This window comes from Macrotis lagotis, chromosome X (genome assembly GCF_037893015.1).
Source record: "Macrotis lagotis isolate mMagLag1 chromosome X, bilby.v1.9.chrom.fasta, whole genome shotgun sequence".
NCBI classification, from domain to species: domain Eukaryota; kingdom Metazoa; phylum Chordata; class Mammalia; order Peramelemorphia; family Peramelidae; genus Macrotis; species Macrotis lagotis.
In genome coordinates, this window is record NC_133666.1 from 351,132,995 (window position 1) to 351,157,617 (window position 24,623).

General features: G+C 34.9%; 1 pseudogene; it reads right to left on the reverse strand.

Annotated features, from left to right (window-relative positions):
- Positions 1 to 1,572: 1,572 nt before the first annotated feature.
- Positions 1,573 to 2,336, reverse strand: LOC141499107 (DNA-binding protein RFXANK pseudogene; annotated as a pseudogene).
- Positions 2,337 to 24,623: the final 22,287 nt, after the last annotated feature.

Here is a 24,623-nt window from a genome sequence, read left to right on the forward strand (position 1 = left end):
AAATATTTTATATTGTCTGAGGTTACTTTAAATGGGATTCCTCTTTCTAGCTCTTCCTGCTGTTTCTTGCTAGACATATATAGAAAAGTTGAGGATTTATGAGGGTTTATTTTATAACCTGCAACTTTGCTAAAATTGCTAATTGTTTCCAGTAGTTTTTTACATGATTTCTTGGGATTCTCTAGGTAGACCATCATGTCATCTGCAAAGAGTGAGAGTTTTGTCTCTTCCTTCCCAATTCTAATTCCTTTAATTTCTTTTTCTCTGATTGCTGATGTTAACATTTCTAATACAATATTGAATAGTAGTGGTGATAATGGACACCCTTGTTTCACCCCTGATCTTACTGGGAATGCCCCTAGCTTCTCCCCATTGAATATAATGCTTGTTGCTGGTTTGAGATAGATACTGCTAATTACTCTAAAGAACAGTCCATTTATTCCTACACTCTCTAGAGTTTTTAATAGGAATGGATGCTGTATTTTGTCAAAAGATTTTTCAGCATCTATTGATATGATCATATGATTTCTGATAGGTTTGTTGCTGATATAATTGAGTATACTAACATTTTTCCTAATATTGAACCAACCCTGCATTCCTGGAATAAATCCTACTTGATCATAATGTATTATCCTAGTGATGACTTGTTGTAATTGTTTTGCTAAGATTTTATTTAGGATTTTTGCATCTATATTCATCAGGGAAATAGGTCTATAAATTTCTTTCTCTGTTTTAACTCTTCCTGGTTTAGGTAACAGTACCATATTGGTTTCATAGAAAGAGTTAGGCAGAATTCCATCTTTCCCTATTTTTCCAAAGACTTTATAGAGGATTGGAACCAATTGTTCCTTAAATGTTTGGTAGAATTCAGTTGTGAATCCATCAGGCCCTGGAGATTTTTTTAGGGAGTTTAGTAATGGCTTGTTGAATTTCTTTTTCTGAGATAGGGTTGTTTAGGTATTTAATCTCTTCTTCATTTAACCTGGGCAACTTATATTTTTGTAAATATTCATCCATTTCACTTAGATTATCAAATTTATTGGCATAAAGTTGGGCAAAATAATTTTGAATTATTACTTTAATTTCCTCCTCATTGGTGGTGAGTTCACCTTTTTCATTCATGATACTACCAATTTGGTTTTCTTCTTCTTTTTTGGGGGGGGTAGCAGCTGGTTTTTATTGGTTTTTGTTCCCATTTCATGGGCTGGGGAAGCAGGGAGGGGTGACCAGGATGGCTGGTGCTGGGGTAGTAGAGGAGCCAGCAAGGCTGGATGGAGCGGGAAGGCGAACTATGGTTCCAGTCAGGGCACATCATTAGCCAGTAGCACAGTCCCTCCTGTGGTTCTGGGAAGGGGAGGAGCTGCCTTGCTTCCATTTGGGTTTTGCCCCTTGTGTACCATGCTGACAGGATCACTGGACACTGAGTTCTTGGTGTGGTTCCCCCCCAAATCTCTGTGGGTGGCCAGGGAAAGATATGCAGCCTTCAGCCATAGCAAAAGGGAGACCTCCTCTTGGACCTGTTCTCCCTGGCTATAGGCATAGAAGAACTGGCCTCTTAGTGAGCTGGCCTTCTTGAGCACCAGACGAAAGGCAAAGGACCTCTGTGTCCGTAGGCCCCTTCACTCTGACAGCAGCTTGTTCTGAAAAAGCTTAAGGATATGGTTCTCCATCACGTGTTGGACCTTCTTGTGGCCCAAGCCTACAGCCAGATCCATTGGGGTATAGCCTGAGTCCACCTCTGTTGTCAGGTCAGCCCCTCTGGCCAGAAGAGCTTCCACACACTTCATGTGGTTCCCCCTCACAGCATACAGCAGCTGAGTCCCACCTTTGCAGTCATAGCTGTTGATGTCTACATCCCGCTCCAGAAGCATGACCACAGTATCTGTGTAGCCACCAGTGCTGGCCAATGAGAGAGCACTCTGCCGTTCCTTGGCCAGGATGTGAGGGTCAGCACCCCATTCTAGCAGCAAGCGCAAAGTCTCGATCTCTCCAAAAGCAGATGCCCATATCAGAGGGGTGAAGCCACGCTCATCAGGCTTGTTCACCAAGTTGTCACCTTTAAGAAGATATTCTTTCAGCTGGGTCAGTTCTCCCTGAGCGACAAGCTGGTAGATGGACAGAGAGTCCAGGGTGGCAGGCAGAGCTGAAATCTCATTTCCCCTCTGCCTATTGGTCAGGGTGGTGGAGTGCTTCAAGGAGCTGCCTGTGTGAGGGGCCGCGAGGACCCCGTCTGGGTTGGGGCTCCCGGAGTCCAGGGTGCACGGTTAGAGGCGCAGCAACACCATGTCCCAGGGCTGGTCTTCGGGCTGCGGCTCCTGCACTCGGCCGGGCTCCATGGAGGGCGCTGCTGGCGAGTCGGGAGGAAATCCTTCAATTAGGGCTCCCGCCCCCCTCTCCAGGGGATGCTCGGCCAGGGGGCCTGTTCCTTTAAGAGACCTTCCTCCGGCCCCACCGAGTGACCTTGGCCGAGTCCCTCCCCACCACACACACCCCGGCCTCGGTCTCCCCTCTCCTTGCACCCGGGCTCCGGACACGCCTCGCAGCCCCCGCTGGGCCGTCCTTGGGCTCCGCCTCCCCCGACCCCAACCCCGCTCTTCTTTTTTTTAATCAAATTGACCAGAGGTTTATCAATTTTATTGGATTTTTCATAATACCAACTTTTGGTTTTATTTATTAATTCAATAGTTTTTTTATTTCAATTTTATTAATTTCTCCTTTAATTTTTACAATTTCTAATTTGGTATTTAATTGGGGATTTTTGATTTGTTCTTTCTCTAATTTTTTTAGTTGCATGTTTAGTTCATTGATTTCCTCTTTCTCCAATTTATTCATATAAGCATTTAGAGCTATAATATATCCCCTGAGAATTGCTTTCAATGAATCCCATAGGTTTTGGTATGTTGTTTCATTATTATCATTATCTAGGATAAAATGGTTAATTCTTTCTATAATTTGTTTTTTGTTCCACTCATTTTTTAAAATGAGGTTATTCAGTTTCCAATTTGTTCTGGGTCTATATCTCCTTGGCCCAGTATTGTATATGACTTTTATTGCATTGTGATCTGAGAAAGATGTATTCACTATTTCTGCCTTTCTGCAGTTGATCATTGGGTTTTTATGTCCTAGTACATGGTCAATTTTTGTATAAGTTCCATGTACTGGAGAGAAAAAGGTATATGCCTTTCTATCCCCATTCAATTTCCTCCTTAAGTCTACCATATCTAATTTTTCTAACAATCTATGTAACTCCCTAATTTCTTTCTTGTTTGTTTTATGATTCTATTTATCTAGATCTGATAGCGGGAGGTTGAGGTCTCCCACAAGTAGAGTTTTGCTGTCTATGTCTTCCTGTATTTCTTTCAGCTTCTCCTCTAAGAATTTGGGTGCTGTCTCACTGGGTGCATATATATTCAATATTGAAATGATTTTATTGTCTATGGTACCTTTTAGGAGGATAAAGTTTCCTTCCTTATCACTTTTAATGCTATCTATTTTTGCTGCTGCTTTGTCTGAGATAAGGATTGCTACCTCTGCTTTTTTTACTTCAGTTGAAGCAAAATATATTTTGCTCCAACCTTTTACCTTTACTCTATATGTATCTCTTTGCTTCAAATGAGTTTCTTGTAAGCAGGATATTGTAGGATTCTGGTTTTTAATCCACTCTGCTATTTGCTTACATTTTAAGGGAGAGTTCATCCCATTCACATTCAAGGTTATCGTTACTAATTCTTTGTTGCCCTCCATGCTATCTTCCCTCTGTTTGTATTTTTCCCCCTTCCCCCCCTTTTATCCATATTTCCCAGTATTTTGTTTCTGTAAACCATCCCCTTTAGCCCCTTCAGTGTGTTTGCCCTCCTATATCACACCCTCCCCTTTCTTTCCTCTTTCCCTTTTCCCTTTTCCCTTCCCTTCCTTTTATTATTTCCCCTTATTTCCCCCACTCCCCTTCCCTTTCTCTGTCCCCCCTCCCCTTTTCCCCTTTTAATGCTTGAAAGGTTAGATGTTTTATAAGTTAACTGAGTATGTGTAGGTTGAATTTAAGCCAAATCTGATGAGAAGAAGATTCAGATGTGTCTCCTCTGCTCCCTTCTTCCCCACTATTACCATAGGTTTTTTGTACCTCTTAGTGTAATGAGATTTACCCCATTCAGTCCCCTCCCTCCTCCCATCTCTTTCCTGTCCCCCCTTTTTAGGGAGGTAGTGTATTTTTTAGATCATTCTATCTAAGTCATAGAAAATTCTGAATGTCTGTCCCTTCTAGCTCTGTATATTCTATCGAATAGAGTCAAAATTCTGGAGAGTTATTAGAGTCTTTCTCCTGAGTGGGGTTAAAGCCGGTTACATCCCATTAGATAGTAGTCTCATGGATAGGTCATGAATGTCATCACTTCTGGCTAGGTGTATTCTCTCTGTTAGAGTTACATTTCTCAAGGTTTATGAGAATCTTTCCCACCCCCCACCCCCACCCCAGTGCTGGGATATAGCCAGTTTCAATTTACTGGATTGCATTTTTTTCTTTTACTGCCCCCCCTTTTTTTTTTACCTTTTCATGTGTCTCTTGAACCTCCTGTTTGGTGTCCAAATTTTCTGTTTAGCTCTGGTCTTTTCATCAGAAATTTTTGGAATTCTTCCATTTCATTAAATGTCCATCTTTTTCCCTGGAAGAGAAGGCTCAGCTTTGCAGGAAAGTAGATTCTTGGCTGCATTCCAAGCTCCCGTGCTCTTTGAAATATTTCGTTCCAGGCCCTTCGATCCCTTAAAGTTGATGCAGCCAGGTCCTGCGTGATCCTTACTGTGACTCCTTGATATTTAAATTGTTTCTTTCTGGCTGTTTGCAGGATTTTCTCTTTTATCTGATAGTTTTGCAGTTTGGCCACAACATTCCTTGGTATTTTCATTTTAGGATTGTTTTCTGATGGGGATCGATGTACTCTTTCAATAACTACTTTGCCCTCCAATTCCATGATATCAAGGCAGTTTTCCATCACTAGATCCTATAATATTAAGTCCAGGCTTTTTTTCTCTTCAATGTTTTCAGGAAGTCCTATAATTTTCAGGTTGCACCTATTCGATCTATTCTCTAGGTCAGTGGTTTTGTTGATGAGGTATTTTACATTTGCTTCTATTTTTTTTATTTTTTGATTTTGTTTAACTGACTCTTGCTGGCTCATGGAGTCATTAGTTTCTGTAGACTCCATTCTTTTTTGGGGGGGGGGAGGAGTTTTCTTTATTAACCTTTTGCAACAACTTTTCCAGTTCGTCAATTCTACTTTTGAAAGAGCTTTCCATTTGACCAATTGAGGTTTTGAGAGAATTAATTTCATTTTTCATTTGCTCATTTGAGGATCTGAGAGAATTATTCACATTTTGCAATTGTCCAATTGATGATCTGAGAGATTTATTCTCCTTTTGTGGTTGTCCAATTGTGCTTTCAAAGATTTTGTTTTCTTGTTGCGAGGTATTAATTGTCTCTCCCAAATTTTTAAGCTCCTTCCTTATTTCTTCAAGGAAGTATTTCTGTACTGGAGACCAGATTGTATTCTCCTCAGAGGTTCCAGGTCTCTCTGAGTTGGGGTCTTTCCCTTCCAAGAATTTTTCTATGGATCCACCTTTCCACTGACCCTTCTTCATTATGCTAAGACCTTGAGTGGGGTGGGCTGGTACACCTGGGCTTGGGATTGCTAAAAGCTTAGTGCAGTTTCTCTGGCTGGCCAGTAGGAGATGCTGGTTGCCCTCTCTGGAGTGTCTGTGACCTTGGTTGAGAAGCCTTCTCCCTTCGCTGGAAGGGAGGAGTTGGAACTATTGAATTCTTTTGCCTTCAGTCAATGGTGAGCTTTACCCTGTGGCCTGAGGTCATTTCTCAGCTGGGCTGGTTCTTCTGCTCACACACCTGGGCCTGAGGCAGAAGTAGTTAGTATTTGTTTGTTTGGGAGGAGGCCTCTGTGCAATGGAGGCATGCACTCAGAGTTTCTCAGACCTGAGGACCCTAGGGATGGTATCCACAGCTCTCCTGCACCAGAACTCTTCCCCCAGCCTGGTCCCCAAGCTCCAGGGGGACAGCATCACCACCAGCGCCTCTGATTCCCCTCGGATCCAAGCCCTTTTTGTCCAGCCCCACCACTGATCCAGCAGGTCCAGCTCTCCGGTCCTCAGATTCCCAGTTCCAATTCAGCTGTTAATCTGGCTGATCAGGGCTGATCCTCCCTCTGAGCTCAGATTCAACTGCTGAATTTGGCCAAAGCTGCTGTGGGAGACAAACCCTGAAATAGATCTTCTTTCTCCTGGCTTTTCTTTCTGGGTTTTGTGGGTCTGATTTCTTTTAAGAGGTTTGTTTCATGTGATAGATGGGGAAGAGATCAGGAGATTTTAGAACTGTGCTTGTCTTCAATCTGCCATCTTGGCCAGAAGTGTCTCTCTACCTCTCTTAATTGCTTTTCAAAGTCTTCTTTGAGCTCATCCATAACCTGAGCCCATTTTTCTATTTCCTCTTGGAAGTTTGGGAAACAGAAGCTGCAATTTTGTCATCATCTGAGTGTGTATTTTGATCCTCCATGGGGCCAAGGAAATTTTCTACAGTCAGATTCTTCTTTTTCTGTTGTTTACTCATTTCCTCAACCTATGACTGATTTACCTCACTACCAAGGCTTTGGGGTATTTTTAGGGACAATTCACAGGGATTTTAATTCCTCCCAGGTCTTATGAGAGCCTTCAGGCCTAACCCTCTGCCCTGGAGCTGTGAGGATGATCCCTGCACCTAAAATGCGTTCACCATATTGAACAGGCAAGCCTCAGATGCTACAAGGTGGTCAAATATTGCAGATACTATTTGGTGATCACTGTATTTATGTTGTTTTTTTATTGTGCTATGTCTCTTTGTGGAATCAAAACTAAGTTGTTCTATATGACATTGAATAAGTTCTTTAAGTTCTCATTGACTTACTCTCTCCTTTTAAAATGTAAGGTTTGGATGTCCCTACCACACTCTATTCATGGAACATCTCTGATTCTATACTGGGTTGTTTGTTTGTGCTTTTTTTCCCATTGGCTACAAAAGTCCAACTACTATCACTACCATGTTCTTTAACAGGATTTTTTAATTAGGTCATGTATGCTTTCACAATATCATGTCTATGGTTTCTGAAATAGTTTATTAAGAATATATAGAAGCCTGGAATCTTTGAGTTAAATATATAAATTCAATATTTTATATATATATAATATTTTATATAATATAATATATATATAATATAATCCTATATTCCAGAAAACTGTAAATATCAAAATAAACTCTATTTTGCAAACAATTTAAAAACAATAAACAAACAATTTGCTAATGATGTATCACAGAATCACAAACTTAGTTGTGGTTTGGACCAAGTTTTCCATACTAAAATGTTATCCTCATCAAAAAAAAACCAACAAGTGACCAACATATTTCTACTTGAAAACTTCCAAATGGGCAATCTGACACCACCCAAGGTAGATCATTGTACTTTCAGGATGATATGATAAATTACAAAATTTCCCTTGACATGAAGATTAAATTTGTCTCTTTTCAGCTTTTGCCCATTTATTTAGAATTTGTCCTCTGTGTCTGAGTAAAATAAGTTTAATCCTTCTTCCATAGGATGATTCTTCAAGTCTTCCCTGAGTCTTCTCTTTTCTCTCCTAACCAGCCACAATTCCTACAGGTAATAGTCATATGATGTAAATTCATAGACTTTCTCTATTCTGTTTACCATCTTTAGGACATTTCTCAGTTTATCAATATCCTTTCAAATGGTTAAGCACCAAACTGAACATAACATGCTAGTTAAGGTCTAACCATGACAATGTATGGAGGTATATTTACATTCTTATTCACATGAACTATTCCACTCAAGGCAATCTAATATCATAATGTTTTGACTCCCAAATTATACTATTACCTCTTAAAGACGTTGTAGTCCACTAAAAAACTCAATCTCTTTCAGAAAAATTTATTTAACCTCGTGTCCTTCATTTTGTATTTGTAGAGTTGAATTTTTGAATCCAATCCAATCCAAACTAATTCAATCCAAAACTGAATCCAACCCAATTGAATTAAATTATATTTAGTATTATGATATTAGTCTCAATAATAGAGTCCAGATTTTCAAAACTGAATGCCACATTCTATTTCTTTTACAATCATTATGTACCAAGGGTTATGTCACCAATGAAAATGGAGGGTAATATGGTAGGTGACAGTGTTTTCCCCCAAGATAGACATTCCTGGAACTCACCTCCATATAGCCACAGCTACCATTTATTGCCCCACTCTCTTCACTCTTTCTTCTTATTACATTGTTCACTTCCTAACTTCTCTCCTCAGGAGCTTGATTTCTTATTCTAGAGATAATTCTAAGATTGTGCTACCAAAAACCAATAGCAATAATGTTTAAGGTATCAATGGATAAAGTCCTCCTCAATATACCTATCCTTGCTTCCTCACACAATATAACTTCATAAGATATCACTCAGATTTTGACCTCTGCATTTGAAGTTAAAACATTAAGAAATAATACATTTTTTTTTCATTTGGGGTGATGAAAAATGGGTTAAAAATGAACAGATATGGATGAATTTTGATAGGCAATTCATGTCTTAATCATTAAATTATCTTCTCCTGAAAACTCATCCATCTTACATTTCTTTTATTATTATTATTATTATTATTATTATTATCATCATCATCATCATCATCAAGGGTACCAATATTCTTACAGTTTTTTTACTTATTCATTTATTTAATTATTTGCAAGAAAAGTTTTGTTTTAACTATAACTAAAAATCATTTTAAAATTATTACTTTATTTGCAAGACAATGGGGTCAAGTGACTTGCCCAGGGTCACACAGCTAGGTACTTATTAAGTGTTTGAGACCACATTTGAACTCAAATCCTCCCAGCTCCAAGGTTGGTGCTCTAATCACTTCACCTCTATTCATTTAGCTGCCCCCAAAAAATCATTTTTGCAAGGTTTGGGGTTTCAAATGTTTCTCCCTCTATCCCTTCTCTCCCCCCTCACCAACAGAAAGAAATCTTGTATAGGCTATACATGTATAACTATGCTAAGCATATATCTATATTAATCATGCTGTGAAAGAAACATCAAATTAAAATGGGGAAAAATGGAGAGAAAAAGCCATAATTCATAAGAAATCTTTTTTTTTTAAATCAAAGATAGTAAATTGTGGTCTGCATTTAAACTCTGTAGTTTCTTATCCAAAATTTTTTTTTGTTTTTGTTTTTCAAGGTAATGGAGTTAAGTGACTTGCCCAAGGTCAAACAGCTAAAAAAAAAGTATTAACTGTCTAAGACTAGATTTGAACTCAGGTCCTCCTGACATCAGGACTGGTAACCTCTCAGCCACTTACCTATCCCTATATTCCCTTATCTTGATATGACTGATATTTTCCATCACAAGTCTTTTAGAATTGTCTTTGATCATTTTACTGCTGAAAATGAACAAGTGCATCATAGCTGATCATCAAATCCTTTTGTTATTAATGCATATAATATTATTCTGGTTCTGCTCACTTCACTCAGCATAAGTTCATGCAAAGTCTTTCTGGGAGTGTCCCTCATGACTTCTTATAGACCATTAATGTTCCAACACATTCTTATACCATATTTTGTTCAACTAGTCTCCAAATAATGAGCATTCCCTCAATTTCTAAATCTTCACCACTATATGAAGAATGCTTTAAATAATTTTATTCATGTGGGTTTTTTACTCTTTTTAGAACTCTCTTAGAGATAAAGACTTAGTAGTGGTATTTGATGGATCAAATTGTATGAACAGTTTCATTGCCTTATTTACATAACTCCAAATTGCTCTCCAGAAATGTTGAATCAATTCACAACTTGGCCAACAATATGTTAATGCCCCAGTTTTCCCACATATCCTCCAATATTGTTTTTATTTTATATATAAGTTATATTGATCCATCTGATACGTATGAGATGGTACCTCAGAGTTGTTTTAATATGCATTTCCCTATACAATAATGATCTAGAGTCTTTTTTCCATATGACCATAGATAGCTTTATTTTCTTTATCTGAGAATTATTGTTTTCATCTGAGTCAATTGTCTTTGATCATTTATCAATTGGAAAATAATTTGCATCATTATAAATTTGAAATGTTTTTTTTTTGGTTTTATTTTTGAAAGACAATGGGGTTAAATGATTTGCCCTAGGTCACACACAGCTAGATAATTATTTAAGTGTCTGAAGTCAGATTTGAACTCATGTTCTCCTGACTCCAGGGTCAGGTTTTTATACATTGGACCACCTGCCTGGATCAATATAAATTTAAATCATATCTCTATATATTATAAAAATGGGTCCTTTGTCAGAAGCATTAACTGCAAAAATTATTTACCAACTTACTACCTTACTTTTGTTCTTAGTTACATTGGTTTATTTGTGCAAAAATATTTCAATTTAATGCAATCAAAATAATTAATTTTTCATTTTGCATTCTTTGGTCATAAACATTTCCCCTTTTCATATATTTTTCAGGTAAACTAATCCGTATTCTAATAAATGATTTAGGATGTCATCTTTATGTCTTTTCTTCTTTTATTGCTAAAGCTAATATTTAATACAATATTGAATAATAGTGATAATAATGGGCATTCTTATTTCACCCTTCATCTTATTTGGGAATGCTTCTAGCTCATTCCTATTTCATATACTTGTTGATGATAGTTTTAGATATATACAACTTATCAATTTAAAGAACACTCTATTTATTACTATGCTCTCTAGTGTTTTTAAATAGTAATATGGGCTGTATTTTCTCAAAAGCTTTTTCAGCATCTATTGAAAAATCATATGCTTTCTGTCAGGTTTGTTATTGACATGGTCAATTATGCTGATAATTTTCTGATTATTGAAGCAATTTGGCAATCCTGATACAAATCCTACATAGTGTCCTATGTTAGTGATAATATTGCTGTAATCAACTTACTAATATTTTATTTAAAATTTTTGCTTCAATATTCATTGGGGAAATAGATTTAGAATTTTATTTCTCTGTTTTGGCTCTTCCTAGTTCAAGTATCAGCACGAAATTGGTGTCCTAGAATAAATTTTGAAAAACTCTATTTTCACTTATTTTTTTTCAAATAGTTGATGTAGAATTGGAATTGAGTACTTTAAATGTTTCATAGAATTCATTTTGAAACATTCATCTGGCTCTGGAAACTTTTCTTGAGAAAGTTTATTGATGACTTAAATTTCTTTTTCTGAAATGGGGTTATTTATTTAATTAATTTCTTCTTTTAATGGGCAATTCATATTTTTGTAAATATTCATCAATTTCATTTAGATTTTTAAATTTATTGACATACAATTGAATTAAAAAGCTCCAACTTATTAATTTAATTTCTTCCTCATTTGGGATGAATTCACCTGTTTCATTTTTATATTGTTTATTTTGTTTTCTCTTTCTTTTTTAAAAATCAAATTAATACTTTCTGTCCTAATATATAATCAATTTTTATGTAGATGCTAGGTACAGAAGGGGAAAATAAATGGCATATTCCTTTCTAAACCCATTCCATTTTCTCCAGAGATCTTTCGTATTTAATTTTTCTAACATTCTATTCACCTTATCTTCCTTCTTGTTTATTTTATAGTTAGATTTATTTAATTCTATGAAAGGGAGTTTGAGGTCCCATACCAAAATAGTTTTATGGTCTATATATTCATGTAATTCATTCAATTTCTCCTCTTAAGAATTTGTATGCTATGCCACTTATTGCAAACATGTTTAGTAGCAAAATTACTTCATTATCTATGGTATCTTTTTAGGAGAATACAGCTTCATCTTGCATTCCTTTTAATGAGGTTTATTTTTGCAATTACTTTGCATAAGATAAAGCTTGCTATCCTTGTTTTTTTCACTTCAGATGAAGCAGAACATATTCTGCTCCACTCTTTTATCTTTACTCTGTGTCTAATTCTCTGCTTCAAATGTGTTTCTTGTGAACAACTTATTGAAGGAGTCTGGTTTATAATGCATTCTGCCATCTGCTTCAGTTTTATGGGGATTTCATCCCATTCACATTCACAGTTATAATTGATAATTCTTTATTGCTCTAGTCTATCTTCTCTTTCTTTTTACTATTCTGTCCTTCTTTCGCCTATCCCTCTTTTACCAATGTATTATTTTTGAACATCACCTCCCTCAATCTCTACTTCCTTCTATCAACCACCCTCCCTTTTCTTCCCTCTTTTCCTTTTTCCCTTCTTCCTTCCCTGCCTTTTATTATTCCTTCCTTCTATTCTCCCCCCTTTCCCTCCTAATACCTGAAGGGTAAGATAAATTTCTACACCCAAGTGAGTGTATGTGTTATTCACTCATTGAGGCAAATGCAGTGAGAGTAAATTTCAAGCAGTTCTAACCCCTCTCTTCTTTTCCACTACTGTATTAGGTCCTTTGCACCTCTTCATGTAATGTAATTTTTTTCTATTCTGCCTCCCCTTCCTCCTGTCTTACAAAAACAATTTTAATGTCAATTTTTAAAAATCATCCTATCAAAATCAACTAATGTCCATATCTTCAAAATAAGTACACACACACACACACACACACACACACACACACACACACACATATATATATATATAAACAAATATATTTCAATGAGAGAAAGAAAAAGTGAGGGAGAGAAAGAGAGAGAGAGAGAGAGACAGAGAGACAGAGAGAGACAGAGACAGAGACAGAGAGAGACAGAGACAGAGACAGAGAGAGACAGAGAGAGAATTCTCAAGTTATTTGAAGCCGCATTTCATCTAGGCATGTAACCAGTTCAATCTTATTGAATAGCAAGCAGTCTTTTTTTTTTCCAGTTTACCTTTTCGTGTATATCTTCAGTCTCCTATTTGAAGATCAAACATTCTCTTCAAATCTTTTTTTCATGGAGGTACCCCATTTCATCAAATGTCCATCTCTTCTTTCGAAAATGCCCTTCATTCCTTTAATAATGCAAACAGGTTCTATATTATCCTGACTGTGCCTACTCCATATTTGAATTATATCTGGCCATCTGCAGGATTTTCTCCTTCATCTGATAATTCTGAAATTTGATTACAATATTCCTTGACATTTTTATTTTGATATGCCTTTCAGGAGATGATCCATTTATTCTTTCAATGACTATTTTTCCCTCTGGTTTCTGAATATCAGTGTAGTTTTCCTTGATGATTTCCTGGAGAATGCTATCCAGGTTTTTTTTTTTTTGCTCATGACTTTCAGGTAGTCCAATAATTCATAAATTATCTCTTCATGATCTATTTTTCAGGTCAGTTGTTTTACCAATGAGGTATTTTTCATATTTTTTAAGCTTGTTTAACTGATTATTGTTATCTCAGGGAGTCATTAACATCCATAGGCCCCAATCTATTCTTCAAGAGTTGGTTTCTTCAATTAACTTTTGCATTTCCTTTTCCATTTGATCTATTTCAATTTTCATTTACCCAATTGTATTTTACAGGATTTATTTTATTCTGTCACTTTTTTTTTACAAGATGTTTAATTTCTCTTGCATTTCTTTTCCCAATTGTTCCATTTGAATTTTAAAATTCTTCTTGAGCTCATCCAAGGAATCCTTCTGGGCTAGACACCAAAAATATTCTCCTCCATAGCTTCACATATAGTTACCCCTTTTCTGAAACAGTGTTTTGTCCATCCTTATCTCCAAGGTAAATTTCAATGGATTCTATTTTTCTCTGACATTCCTACTCATTTTGAAATTTGTTACTGGCACTATCCCCAAGGGTTTTTTTTTTTTATGGGGAGGGGCCTGCTTGGTGACCTTCAGTGTTGAAAACCCCAGAAGCTTACTTACTGACTCAGGGTTGTTGATCTTAGGAACTCCAGGGAACTGATCAGTGGATAGACTGATAAAGAGTGACAACTTTCCTTCTGGTTCCTCTGCACTGGGGATGCCAGTTGCACACTTACTGGGCCACTAGGAATAGTGAAAACAACTGGGCCATTTGATATGGCACACTAGTAGTTTAATCACTGTGTTAGACCCTCTGAGCTGAGAATGCCAAAAACTAGCTATCTAGGGACACACTAGGTAGATGGGGTGTTCAGAGACCCATACTGGAGCTCTCTCAGCCAACTAAATGCACAGCTCATCCATTCCCACAGCCAAATACACCAGATTTGTCCTTCATCTTCCTGCCACTGGATTTCTGTTCTCTACCTTATGTATACTCAGATGCTCCCTGTGACAGACCTTACTAGAAGATGTTCTGCTGTGTTCTTTTTTGGGTTCTGTCACTTCAAAATATGTTTAAATGTTTGATTAATGCTGTTTCTAAAGGAATCCCAGGAGAGCTTAAGAAAGACCCTGGTTTCTCTATGCCATCATGGCTAGAAGTACCAGTCACCCAGTTTTACAACATTTTAAATACTCTTTGATTTCTCACTCTTCCTCACCCCAGTAATCAGTTGTTAATTCTTTTCTATCTCCATAACTCTCTCACCTTTCATTTCTCTATTCACAGAACTGAAAGAAGAAAAAAGAAAGCAAGCAAGTGAAATAAGAAGCACTCAGGTCCGACAACAACCATCGTCAGGTGGCAGTTCTTCCTTTTCTTTCCTTTTTGACCTCTCTCTCACACTCTCCTTCAGGAGAATGCCACAAATACCACTGCAAAATGTATGGTTGCCAAAAATGTTATTTTGTGGAGACTTACACAGGGTAAATACTTGGATAGTGAGCAGAAAAAGCAATAGAAGGACACTATCAAGGTCTCAATTGATTAGGCAACATGGGAGACACTGGCACAGGACTACCCAGCATGGCTCTCATCAGAGAGGGTGCTATTTTCAATGAGCAAAGCAATACTGAAATAGCACAAAGGAAATTTAAAATGGGTAAGAGTAGGAAATCCACCTTGGTGTTCAAAGACTATTTGAACCTGGTCGGTGGTAGAACATTCTGAACTTGTAGTGTTCCTGATCACTCACAGTCAGACACATTGAAAGACTCTAGATTATCAATGACATTTTGGTCTCAAAATGAAGGGCAACTACTACTTAACTCAGATAATTATTATGTTACCTCAGGATGCCTATATCTCTTGCCTTGGTTTTCACAATTTCCTCTTATTTGCACCAACTGTTTCCTATTCCTATTCCATTTCACCTTGAGTTGACAAAGTAATATTATTAAAATATGGTAGTTAGTCATATCATTTATTAAACATCCATTATATGTCAAGTGCTGTGCTAAAAACTAAAAATACAAAGAAATGCAAAATAATCTATTTCTCAAAAAGCTCATAGGCTAATGGGGAAACAACTTTTAAATACAAGGAACAATAATTTAAATAGAATACATTGGAGGTTGTCTCAGAGGGAAGGAACTAAGAATAAGGAGAACTGATTAAAGACTTCCTGCAAATGATATGGTTCTATCTAATTTTAGGGAAGACAAAGAAATTATGTAGAGATAAGGAGGGAAATCATTTTAGGCAGTAGGAAAAAATCAATGAAAATGCTCTTTGCAGATATGGAGTATCAATGTCAATAACAATTATGAGCAAGGTCAGCATTATTGAAGTAGAAAATACATGCAGAAGGGTGAAATACAAAAAAAAGATATAAAGGGGGCAGAGTGTTACAAGTTTTAAAAGTAAAATAAATGAGTATGTATTTTAAAATGAAATTAAGAGGGTGGCACTGGAAGTTGTCAAATAGGGGGATAAGAAAAGTCATTCTCCTCCTCAATAAAGTTCAGAATTTTCTTACTGTTGCTAGATTCAAATGTTATTTCATATTTATCGTAATTATTTTTCATTTTCTTTGGTGTTAGTTCAATATTATATATATATATATATATATATAGCTAATAATGCATTAATTAAAGTCTAGAAATAAATAATTAAATATTGAGAGGTATTCATTTTTTTAACTGAGAGGTGGTACACTCACACCGCCAAAAACATTTGAAACAGTTGTTCTAATTTTACAGGATATTTGGGGATTCTGTCCTATCCTTTCTTAATGTTCTATGAAATTTAAAGAGATTTAAGAAACAGATTTGAGGTAATTAATTTATTTTATTAATAATACCAGCACATTATTAATAAAGAGGTAGTAATTTGGCCATCTCTCTTAGATCAAAGGACCTATAAATGGTAGTAGAGTCACAGTTTATATGTCCTTCAAAGAACTGGTGCTCTTGAGATGTGACAGTACACTGGGATTGGTTAACATAAAGACAGTTGTGGGCTATATTAAATTGAAAGTCTTGGGGCATGTGACTTAGGTCACTCAAACCTTGAACAAAGACACATCAATTTCCATATCACCTGTCTTAAAAATAGGGACAATCAATCTTTTGACCAGGCATGTGTCAGTAAACACAATGAGTAAAGTTTTTGACAAGATCTGACTAAATCTCTGAGAAATTTCACATATTTCTTAGTTTCTGAATAAGAAAGTAAAACAGCAGAAAATCCTTGGTCCTGATACAATAATTAGTTATTAAGAATAAGAGAAAAATATTCATTTCTTATAGTTCTATTGAATTACTCAGGAGCTGACACTGAATCTCTAAGAGAATTTTTTTTTTCCTTCCCATTTTTTTGTTCAGTCTAACATTTGGTGTACCTGATCTGTAAAAGTTATATAAGCTGATTTCCATCTAATTACAACTCCTCTCTATACAGTCTATGAAAAAGGAAGCACATGTTATAATTTGGTTTTTCTTGTTTACTTTTAACTATGAAATAGGATTGTGGATATTCCAGATACCTGTGGTTTTAAACTATGAAACTAAAATGAATTAGTTTCATTGATTGACTCTTAAGATTTTGTGGACTGGGGTGCCTAGGTGGGCAGTGAGTCAGGAGGGCCTGAGTTCAAATCTGATCTCAGACATTTAATAATTATCTAGTTATGTGACCTTGATCAAGTTTCTTTAGCCAATTGCCTTGCAAAAAAAAAAACAACAAAATAAAAGATGTTGTGGATTATGACTATAGTAATCTACTATTGATAAACTCAAAGATTCAAGCTTTTGAGATAAAAATTCACTCTTCTATAAAAACTGTGGGAAAACTGGAAGACAGTATGACAGAAATTGAGCATAGATCAACATCTCATACCCTATATCAAGATAAGGTCAAAATGGGTCTAGTATTTAGATATAATATAATGTTTGTCCTTCATTATCAAAGATTACTGCAACAGGGAGGTGATGCCATGACAAGCACATGATTTGGATTTGAGTAAGGGAGTACTGTGCTAAGTCACTATTCTTACTTTCTCCTCCAGTAATCTGGGTCAAGTGGTCAGATATGAATCAGGATGACTGCTGATGACCCTGGAAGCAAGGCAATCAGGGTTATGTGACATATCATAGTCATACAATTAGTAAGTGTCCAGTGTCTGAGGCTGGATTTTAACTATTGTTCTCCCGACTTCAAGGCCAATACTGTATCCACTAGGTAATATTATAAGTCAAATAGGAGAACAAGAAATAGTATGCTTGTCAGATAAAGGAAAAGGGAGCAGTTAATGACACAAGGAGAGGTAGATAATATAAAATTCAAACGGAATAATTTTAATTACATTAAAATAAAAAAAAAACCTTTGCACAAGCAAAGCCATTGCAATTAAGATTAAAAAAGGAATGTTTTAAGTTGGGAAACAATTTTTACAACTAGTATTTATGACAAAGAATTCATTTCTAAAATATATAGAGAGAAGCTGAGTCAAAATTTTAAAAGAACAAATAATTCCCTAATTGATAAATGGTTAAAGGATATGTAAAGACAATTCTCAGTCAAAGAAATCAAAACTAGGGGCAGCTAGGTGGTATAGTGGATAGAGCACTGGCGCTGGAGTCAGGAGTACCTGGGTTCAAATCCAGTCTCAGACACTTAATAATTACCTAGCTGTGTGGCCTTGGGCAAGCCACTTAACCCCATTTGCCTTGCAAAAACCTAAAAAAAATCAAAACTATGTATAGTCATATGAAAAAAATTGCTCTAAATCATTTTTGATTAGAGTATTGCAAATTCAAACATCTCTGATGTACCACCTCATACCTCTCAGAGTTGTCAACATGACCCAAATGGAAAATGATCAGTGTTGGAGAGGATGTGGAACAACTAGGACTTTAGAGCATTGTTGGTGGGGCTGTGAATTGGTCCAGTCTTTCTGGAGAGCAATATGAAATTATGTCCAAGGGCAATAAAAATGTGCCTACCCTTTGATCTGGCAATATGACTACTGGGTCTTTATTGTGAAGAGTTCATGAAAAAGGGTAAAAATCACACATGTACAAAAATATTCATAACAGCTCTTTTAGTAGTGGCAAAGAATTGGAAATTGAAGAGATAACCATCAATTGGGGGATAACTAAACAAACTGTATTGTGTCTGTGTGTGTGTGTGTGTGTGTGTGTGTGTGTGTGCTATTGTTCTTTAAGATATCATGAGGGATGGATTTCAGAAAAGTCTGTAAATACTTGCTAGAATAACATTATACAAATTAGCAACAACATAGGGATGTACATGTTCATTTCAGCAGTAAAATAATCAAAGACAATTTTAAATGTCTTGTTATAGAAAATATCATTCTTATCAAGACAAGGAACTGTGGAGTTTAAATGACGTCCAAAGCTTTATTGTCTTCTGTTTTTATAATTGTCATATACTGGGGTGGCTATGTTGCACAGAGGATAGAGCACTGCACTGACCCTGGAGTCAGGAGTACCAAAGTTCAAATCTGGCCTCAGACACTTAATAATTACCTAGCTGTGTGGTCTTGGGCAAGCCACTTAACCCCATTTGCCTTGAAAAATTGTAAAAAGAAAAAAAGTTGTCATATACTATGTCATTTTTTTCTCTAATGTCCTCTTTCTTTCATTTGTATCTGATTATTCTCTCACAACATGTTCAATATCTATCTAAGTTTAACTTGCATATAAATATAGGGCTTATATCAGATTGTTTTTTGTCAAGGGGAGGGAAGAAAGAAAGGGACAAAAATTGTAAAACTCAAAACCTTGCAAAAAAACTGATTGGAAAAAAGCACCATTGCACATAGTTGGAAAAATAATAATAAAATATTTAACTTTAAAGAAAAGGTTTTGTGGATTATTTGCAAGAATGTTCTGAATCACATTATGAAAAAAAATTACTTAAGATGTTCAGAAAAATGTTTGCTATTTTCCTGACAGCCCTCAATTTCATTCAAAAATGGAAAATTTCAAATGATCTATCATAGGTACCACATTAAATATTTCCACAGTTCATCATCTGTGCATACAAAAATATTTGTATTCTTTAGGATTCAAATTCTGTATCATGATTGTGAGTTAACAGTCCCACACCAAACTTTAAATTTTTTATTTTTCCTTGTATCTTATCAAAAGAGACATTATATTAAATAGCAGAGGTTTTGACAAGAATGAATTTATTCTGCAAAATAACAAAATAAATTTTAAAAATTATTCTCATTGAAATTATAGAGGACTGCATCTTCTTCACCATGTCCAGAAGGGTATCAAATTAATCTCTTTAAAAACATGGGAGTGATAGTTTGAACATACTTGCATTGAATTTTATTTCATAACGTCCTGATAGTTAAGCAACACAAACTGAATAAATGAATGTCTTTGCAAGCAGTCACTAGAGTTCCTTGAATTGTGCAGAAACAAGATTCCACTTGTATGAGAAAGGTTTTTTTTTTATATTTAAAGTCTCAATATAGGTAATCAGATTATCTATAAATATCTCAAAATTCATTGACAATTTTTAAATGTCTAAAAATCATATACTAAAATAAGAAAGGAAATGAAAAGTTTGGGAATAGTTTCCATTTAATGAGAGGATCAAGTTAAAAGTACTTTTAATTTCAAAAATAATTATATAAAATTACATACATAAGAAATGGAAAGGGGCAAAGATGAATATATAATTATTAATTTATTAAAACAATGATATTTTCAGAAATCCTAAATAAAGAACCAGTACTTTTCTTTATGATATATAACATTTTCAATACAGAAGTTTTTGGAATAGTAACTTAGAGATAAAATGTGTTACTGCTCTTAAAGGGATGATATAATTTATTTTAAGCAAAATATTATGACTGCTAGGAAAAGCTCAAAGTTGTTATATAAAGCTCAATTAAATGGAGCAGAATACATGAATGTGTGTCTCACCTATATGAAGTACTGTCATATAGATATGGAATAAGAAAAGACATTCTTTCTGATCCCAATAGAAAAATACTAGGATCAAGGAAACATTGATATATTTTAACTCTGCCACTAAAGTCTTTTTTCTGATACCTCATCACAGTGTGAAATTGATTCAAGGTTTTCATAAGGCATGTTATACTACTTTCAAGGTCCTGCTAAGTTAAAAAAGACTTCAGTAGAGGTCCGAGGATAGAAATATGCCTATTATCTGAAGTCCATTCTAGTAAAAATATGAAGAATCTCATTACCAGGCTGGTAAGAAAAAAATAATTTTGCCAGGGCAATTCTTATTTTTTAAGAAAGATTTTATTTATTTTGAGTTTTACAATTTTCCCCCTATTCTTGCTTCCCTCCCCCACCCCACCCCCACTCCGACAGAAGGCAGTCTCTTAGTCTTTACATTGTTTCCATGCTATATATTGATTTAAGTTGAATGTGATGACAGAGATATCATATCCTTAAGGAAGCAAAATAAAGTATAAGAAATACCAAAATTACATGTTGAGATAACATTTTTTTTCCCCAAAATTGAAGGTAATAGTCTTTGGTCCTTGTTCAAAGTCCACATTTCTTTCTCTGGATACAGAGGGTATTCTCCATCGCCGGTAGCCCAAAATAGTCCCTGGTTTTTGCACCAATAGAATGAGCTAGTCCACCAAATTTGATCATCATCTCTATGTTGCTTTTAGGATGTAGAATGTTTTTCTGGTTCTGCTCATCTTACTCAGCAATACACACACACACACACACACACCACAGTTTGTTATGCCATTCCCCAGTTGAAGGACATACACTTAATTTCCAATTCTTTTGCAGGGAAATTCTTGATAAATTACAATAAACAACAGTTTCCACTGATAGAGACAGTAGATAGTGAAAGTGAAAATCCTGAAATGTAAAAATGTAAAAATAAAAAGCTTCATAAAATTTAAAGGTTCCAAAAGTTGAAGGGGATAACTCAGAAATTATGACTCTCCTGTTCCTCTTGGTTTTCCAGTGGAAGCTGAAGGACCAGTTATTTGTGCTTTGGACAAGGGATAGACTAAGTGACAATTGTGTTTTCTTCCAATTATGGGATTCTATGAGTTCTTGACATTTTCTTTCTGAGTTCAGTGATTTGAGTGAAAAAGATTAATAGTTAAGATCTCAAATTCTGTGCTTTATAATGAAACTCACTGGTATAACAGAATGGTTTGCATGCCAAGAACCAATTGTGACCCAAAAAAAGTCTTCATATATTTGCTTGTCTTACTATTTGGTATGCCTATATAATTTTCCAAAATTATAAATAGTTCCTTAACATATATTATTGTGACACAAAAATTTCTAACTCAAAGAAAATTTAATATTATTGTTGAAAATGAGTATATATATATATATATAGATAGATAGATAGATAATTACTTAACATTAAGTATATACACATACATGTGTGAGTATATATTGTGTTTAAACAAGTCTGAAAACAAAATGAATGCTTTTCTCATTAAATTGACAGATTAATTTTATTAGATAATGAATTAAGATATGTAATTGTTTCAGTGCGTAGCTGTTGTTGCTTCTAGAGTTTAAACAGACTTAAATTATGACAAATGTTTAAAAATATCAAAGATCTTTAATTCTTTGCCCTGACCTAGTAATGATATGAACAAGAATCTAAATGAAATTATCCACAACAGAAATTTTGAAAAAAAAGTTCTAATTTTCCAATGAGACAGATTCTTAAATGTAAGTACTAAGGCAACATCACCATGAAGTAAGCATTTAATTAATCACTTCAGTGTAATGCAATATGACAAAGACTCTCTGTTGCATCAGTAATAGTAAGAAATGGAAATCGATGGCATTAACCATACCATGAATTAGGAGCATTTATTGAGCAACCACGATTTTCTTAATGCTAAACTAAACAACTTAGGCATTTAGTGATACAGCTATCTGATGCCCATAAGTTCTTTAAGTAATAATTAAATACATGTGCATTATAAATATTTATATCAATAGATATACAAACCTCTTTCTCCACATATATAAGCATATGGATTTATACGCATACATGTAAATATACATATATATAAATGAAAGAATGGAAAAAATATTGCAGGCAATTCAAAAAATAAGCATTTTAATAATATTTCATTTGATCTTCATAACAACAACGTAAGAAAAATGCTGTTTCTATCTTCAATTTCAGATTCATAAAACCATTTATTTTTGATTTCTCAGATTGAGACTGAGTGATTTGTTCAGAGTCACAAAGTTAGGAAGTATGAATTTAGAGTTGAATTCAGGTCTTCTTGACTCCAGGACAAATAATTTATCTACTGTACCACCTAGCTGCTTCATTTGTAGGTCTAATAGGTAGAGCTAAAGTTGAACTAAAAAGAAATGACAATATGAGCCCAAATGATGGTAATATAATTTAACTTTTTCTTATTATTGTTATCATTCAGTCATTTTTCACTCATATCCTATTCTTCCTGACACAATTTGGGCCTTTCTTGATAAAGATAATGGAGTGGTTTCCTATTTTTTTCCTTTAGTTTATTTTATAAAAGAACTGAGGCAATGACAATTAACTGATTTACATAAGATCACATGGATAATCTGAGGACAGATTTCAAATTATGAAATGAGTCTTTTTTGATTCAAAGGGTCTTTTTTGATTCAAAACTCTATTGATTTCATCATTAAGTTTCCCTTATAACCTTAGAAACCCCTTCAAATTCTGGGAATTCTAATGTGATTAAAGTCTCTCAGTTTGTGATATCATTGAATAAGTATGGATATTCATCAGTATGGATATTACTTCTAGTCATAGAATACTTCTGTGCTCAATAGTTGTGCTGAATATTTGTCAGTCTTTCCAGCTCTTCTATAGAATTGTCACTCAGCACATTGAGAAACTTCATATCATTTAGATACATAAGGAATTTATACAAAGGATGACTAAGAATGCTCTTCAGATTGTCTAGTGAAAGACAATGCAGTGAGTATGTATATGTAATATATGTATATGTATATGTAAAGATGTATATATGAACATATTTATGTAGTTATTGTTAAACATAAGGAACTCTGGTAAATATTTAACAAGAAGCTTTCCAAAAAAATGCAAGACACATTTGAAAATTTAATTGATATTTTATCAATTACGTTCTTAAATTTAGACAATCAGCAATAGAGTCTAGACTTTTAGTATTTGACAGTTTCTAAGGTGACACTGCTCAAACTGAAAATTTAACAATTTTGAGAGTCCAAGAATTCATATGAGATGAATAAAGTATACTCCTAAAGGTTTTATAGAACTTGGCTCAGAATTGAGGAGGAACAAGTTAAGCTGCTTTGGGCTACTTTGGGGAAATGACAGAGCACTTTTCTTGATTATGAAAGAATTTCTGACCATAAACAAAATCTTGTATGCTATATCATCTCAATTACATATCAATGAACCATAGAACATTGTAAACTTTAAAAATTTAAATTATAGATAATTCAAGGTACATATGCTGGAAAGATTTATCATAAATTTCAGCAGGTGATAAAATTATCATCAAAAATCATTTGGTGGGGTGGCTAGGTGGCTCAGTGGATAGAGCACCAGCCCTGGAGTCAGGAGTACCTGAGTTCAAATCTAGCCTCAGACACTTAATAATTACCTTGCTGTGTGGCCTTAGGCAAGCCATTAAACCCCACTGCCTTGCAAAAAAAAAATCATTTGGAAACAAGAATTAGTCCAAAATATATCAGTGACAATGTAGATCAAGAAAAAACAAGTCATGTAATGTAAATGAGAAAGAGAATTTTAATTTTACATTAATGTGCATGTGTATTTGTCTCTATGTATGAGCATTTATTAAGTACTATGTTCTAAGCACTGAACAAAGTTACTTGGAACACAAGTATAAAAATAAAAAGAGTACCTATCCTCAAGGAGCTTCTAACAGTGAAACAATGAACAGAGATCTTGAAAACGGATATCACAAAACCTGTTCCATTCTACTCGAAAGAGTCAATTTATTAAGTTTTTTGTCTTAGTACTTAAATCTTGGGAATAAAAAAAGATGCCAGAAAGTAGGACTTATTTGGTTGTTTGATTGTTCAGACTTAAGGAAGTGATGGACAAAATGTTAATAAGGAAGATAAAACATAAAATTAAAATATCCACTTTTTCCCCTAAAGAACAATTTATTTTCCCCAAAACTGGAGAAGCACACTTCTGGTTACCAAGATAGTAAATCAGTCCAAAGGAGAATAGAATTAGTCACTTCTTAGAACAAGGCTTCCTAAACCATTTTTTCCATCTCTCTAATGCTTAAAATCTTATGATCTATGAACTACTGATGTAACATAT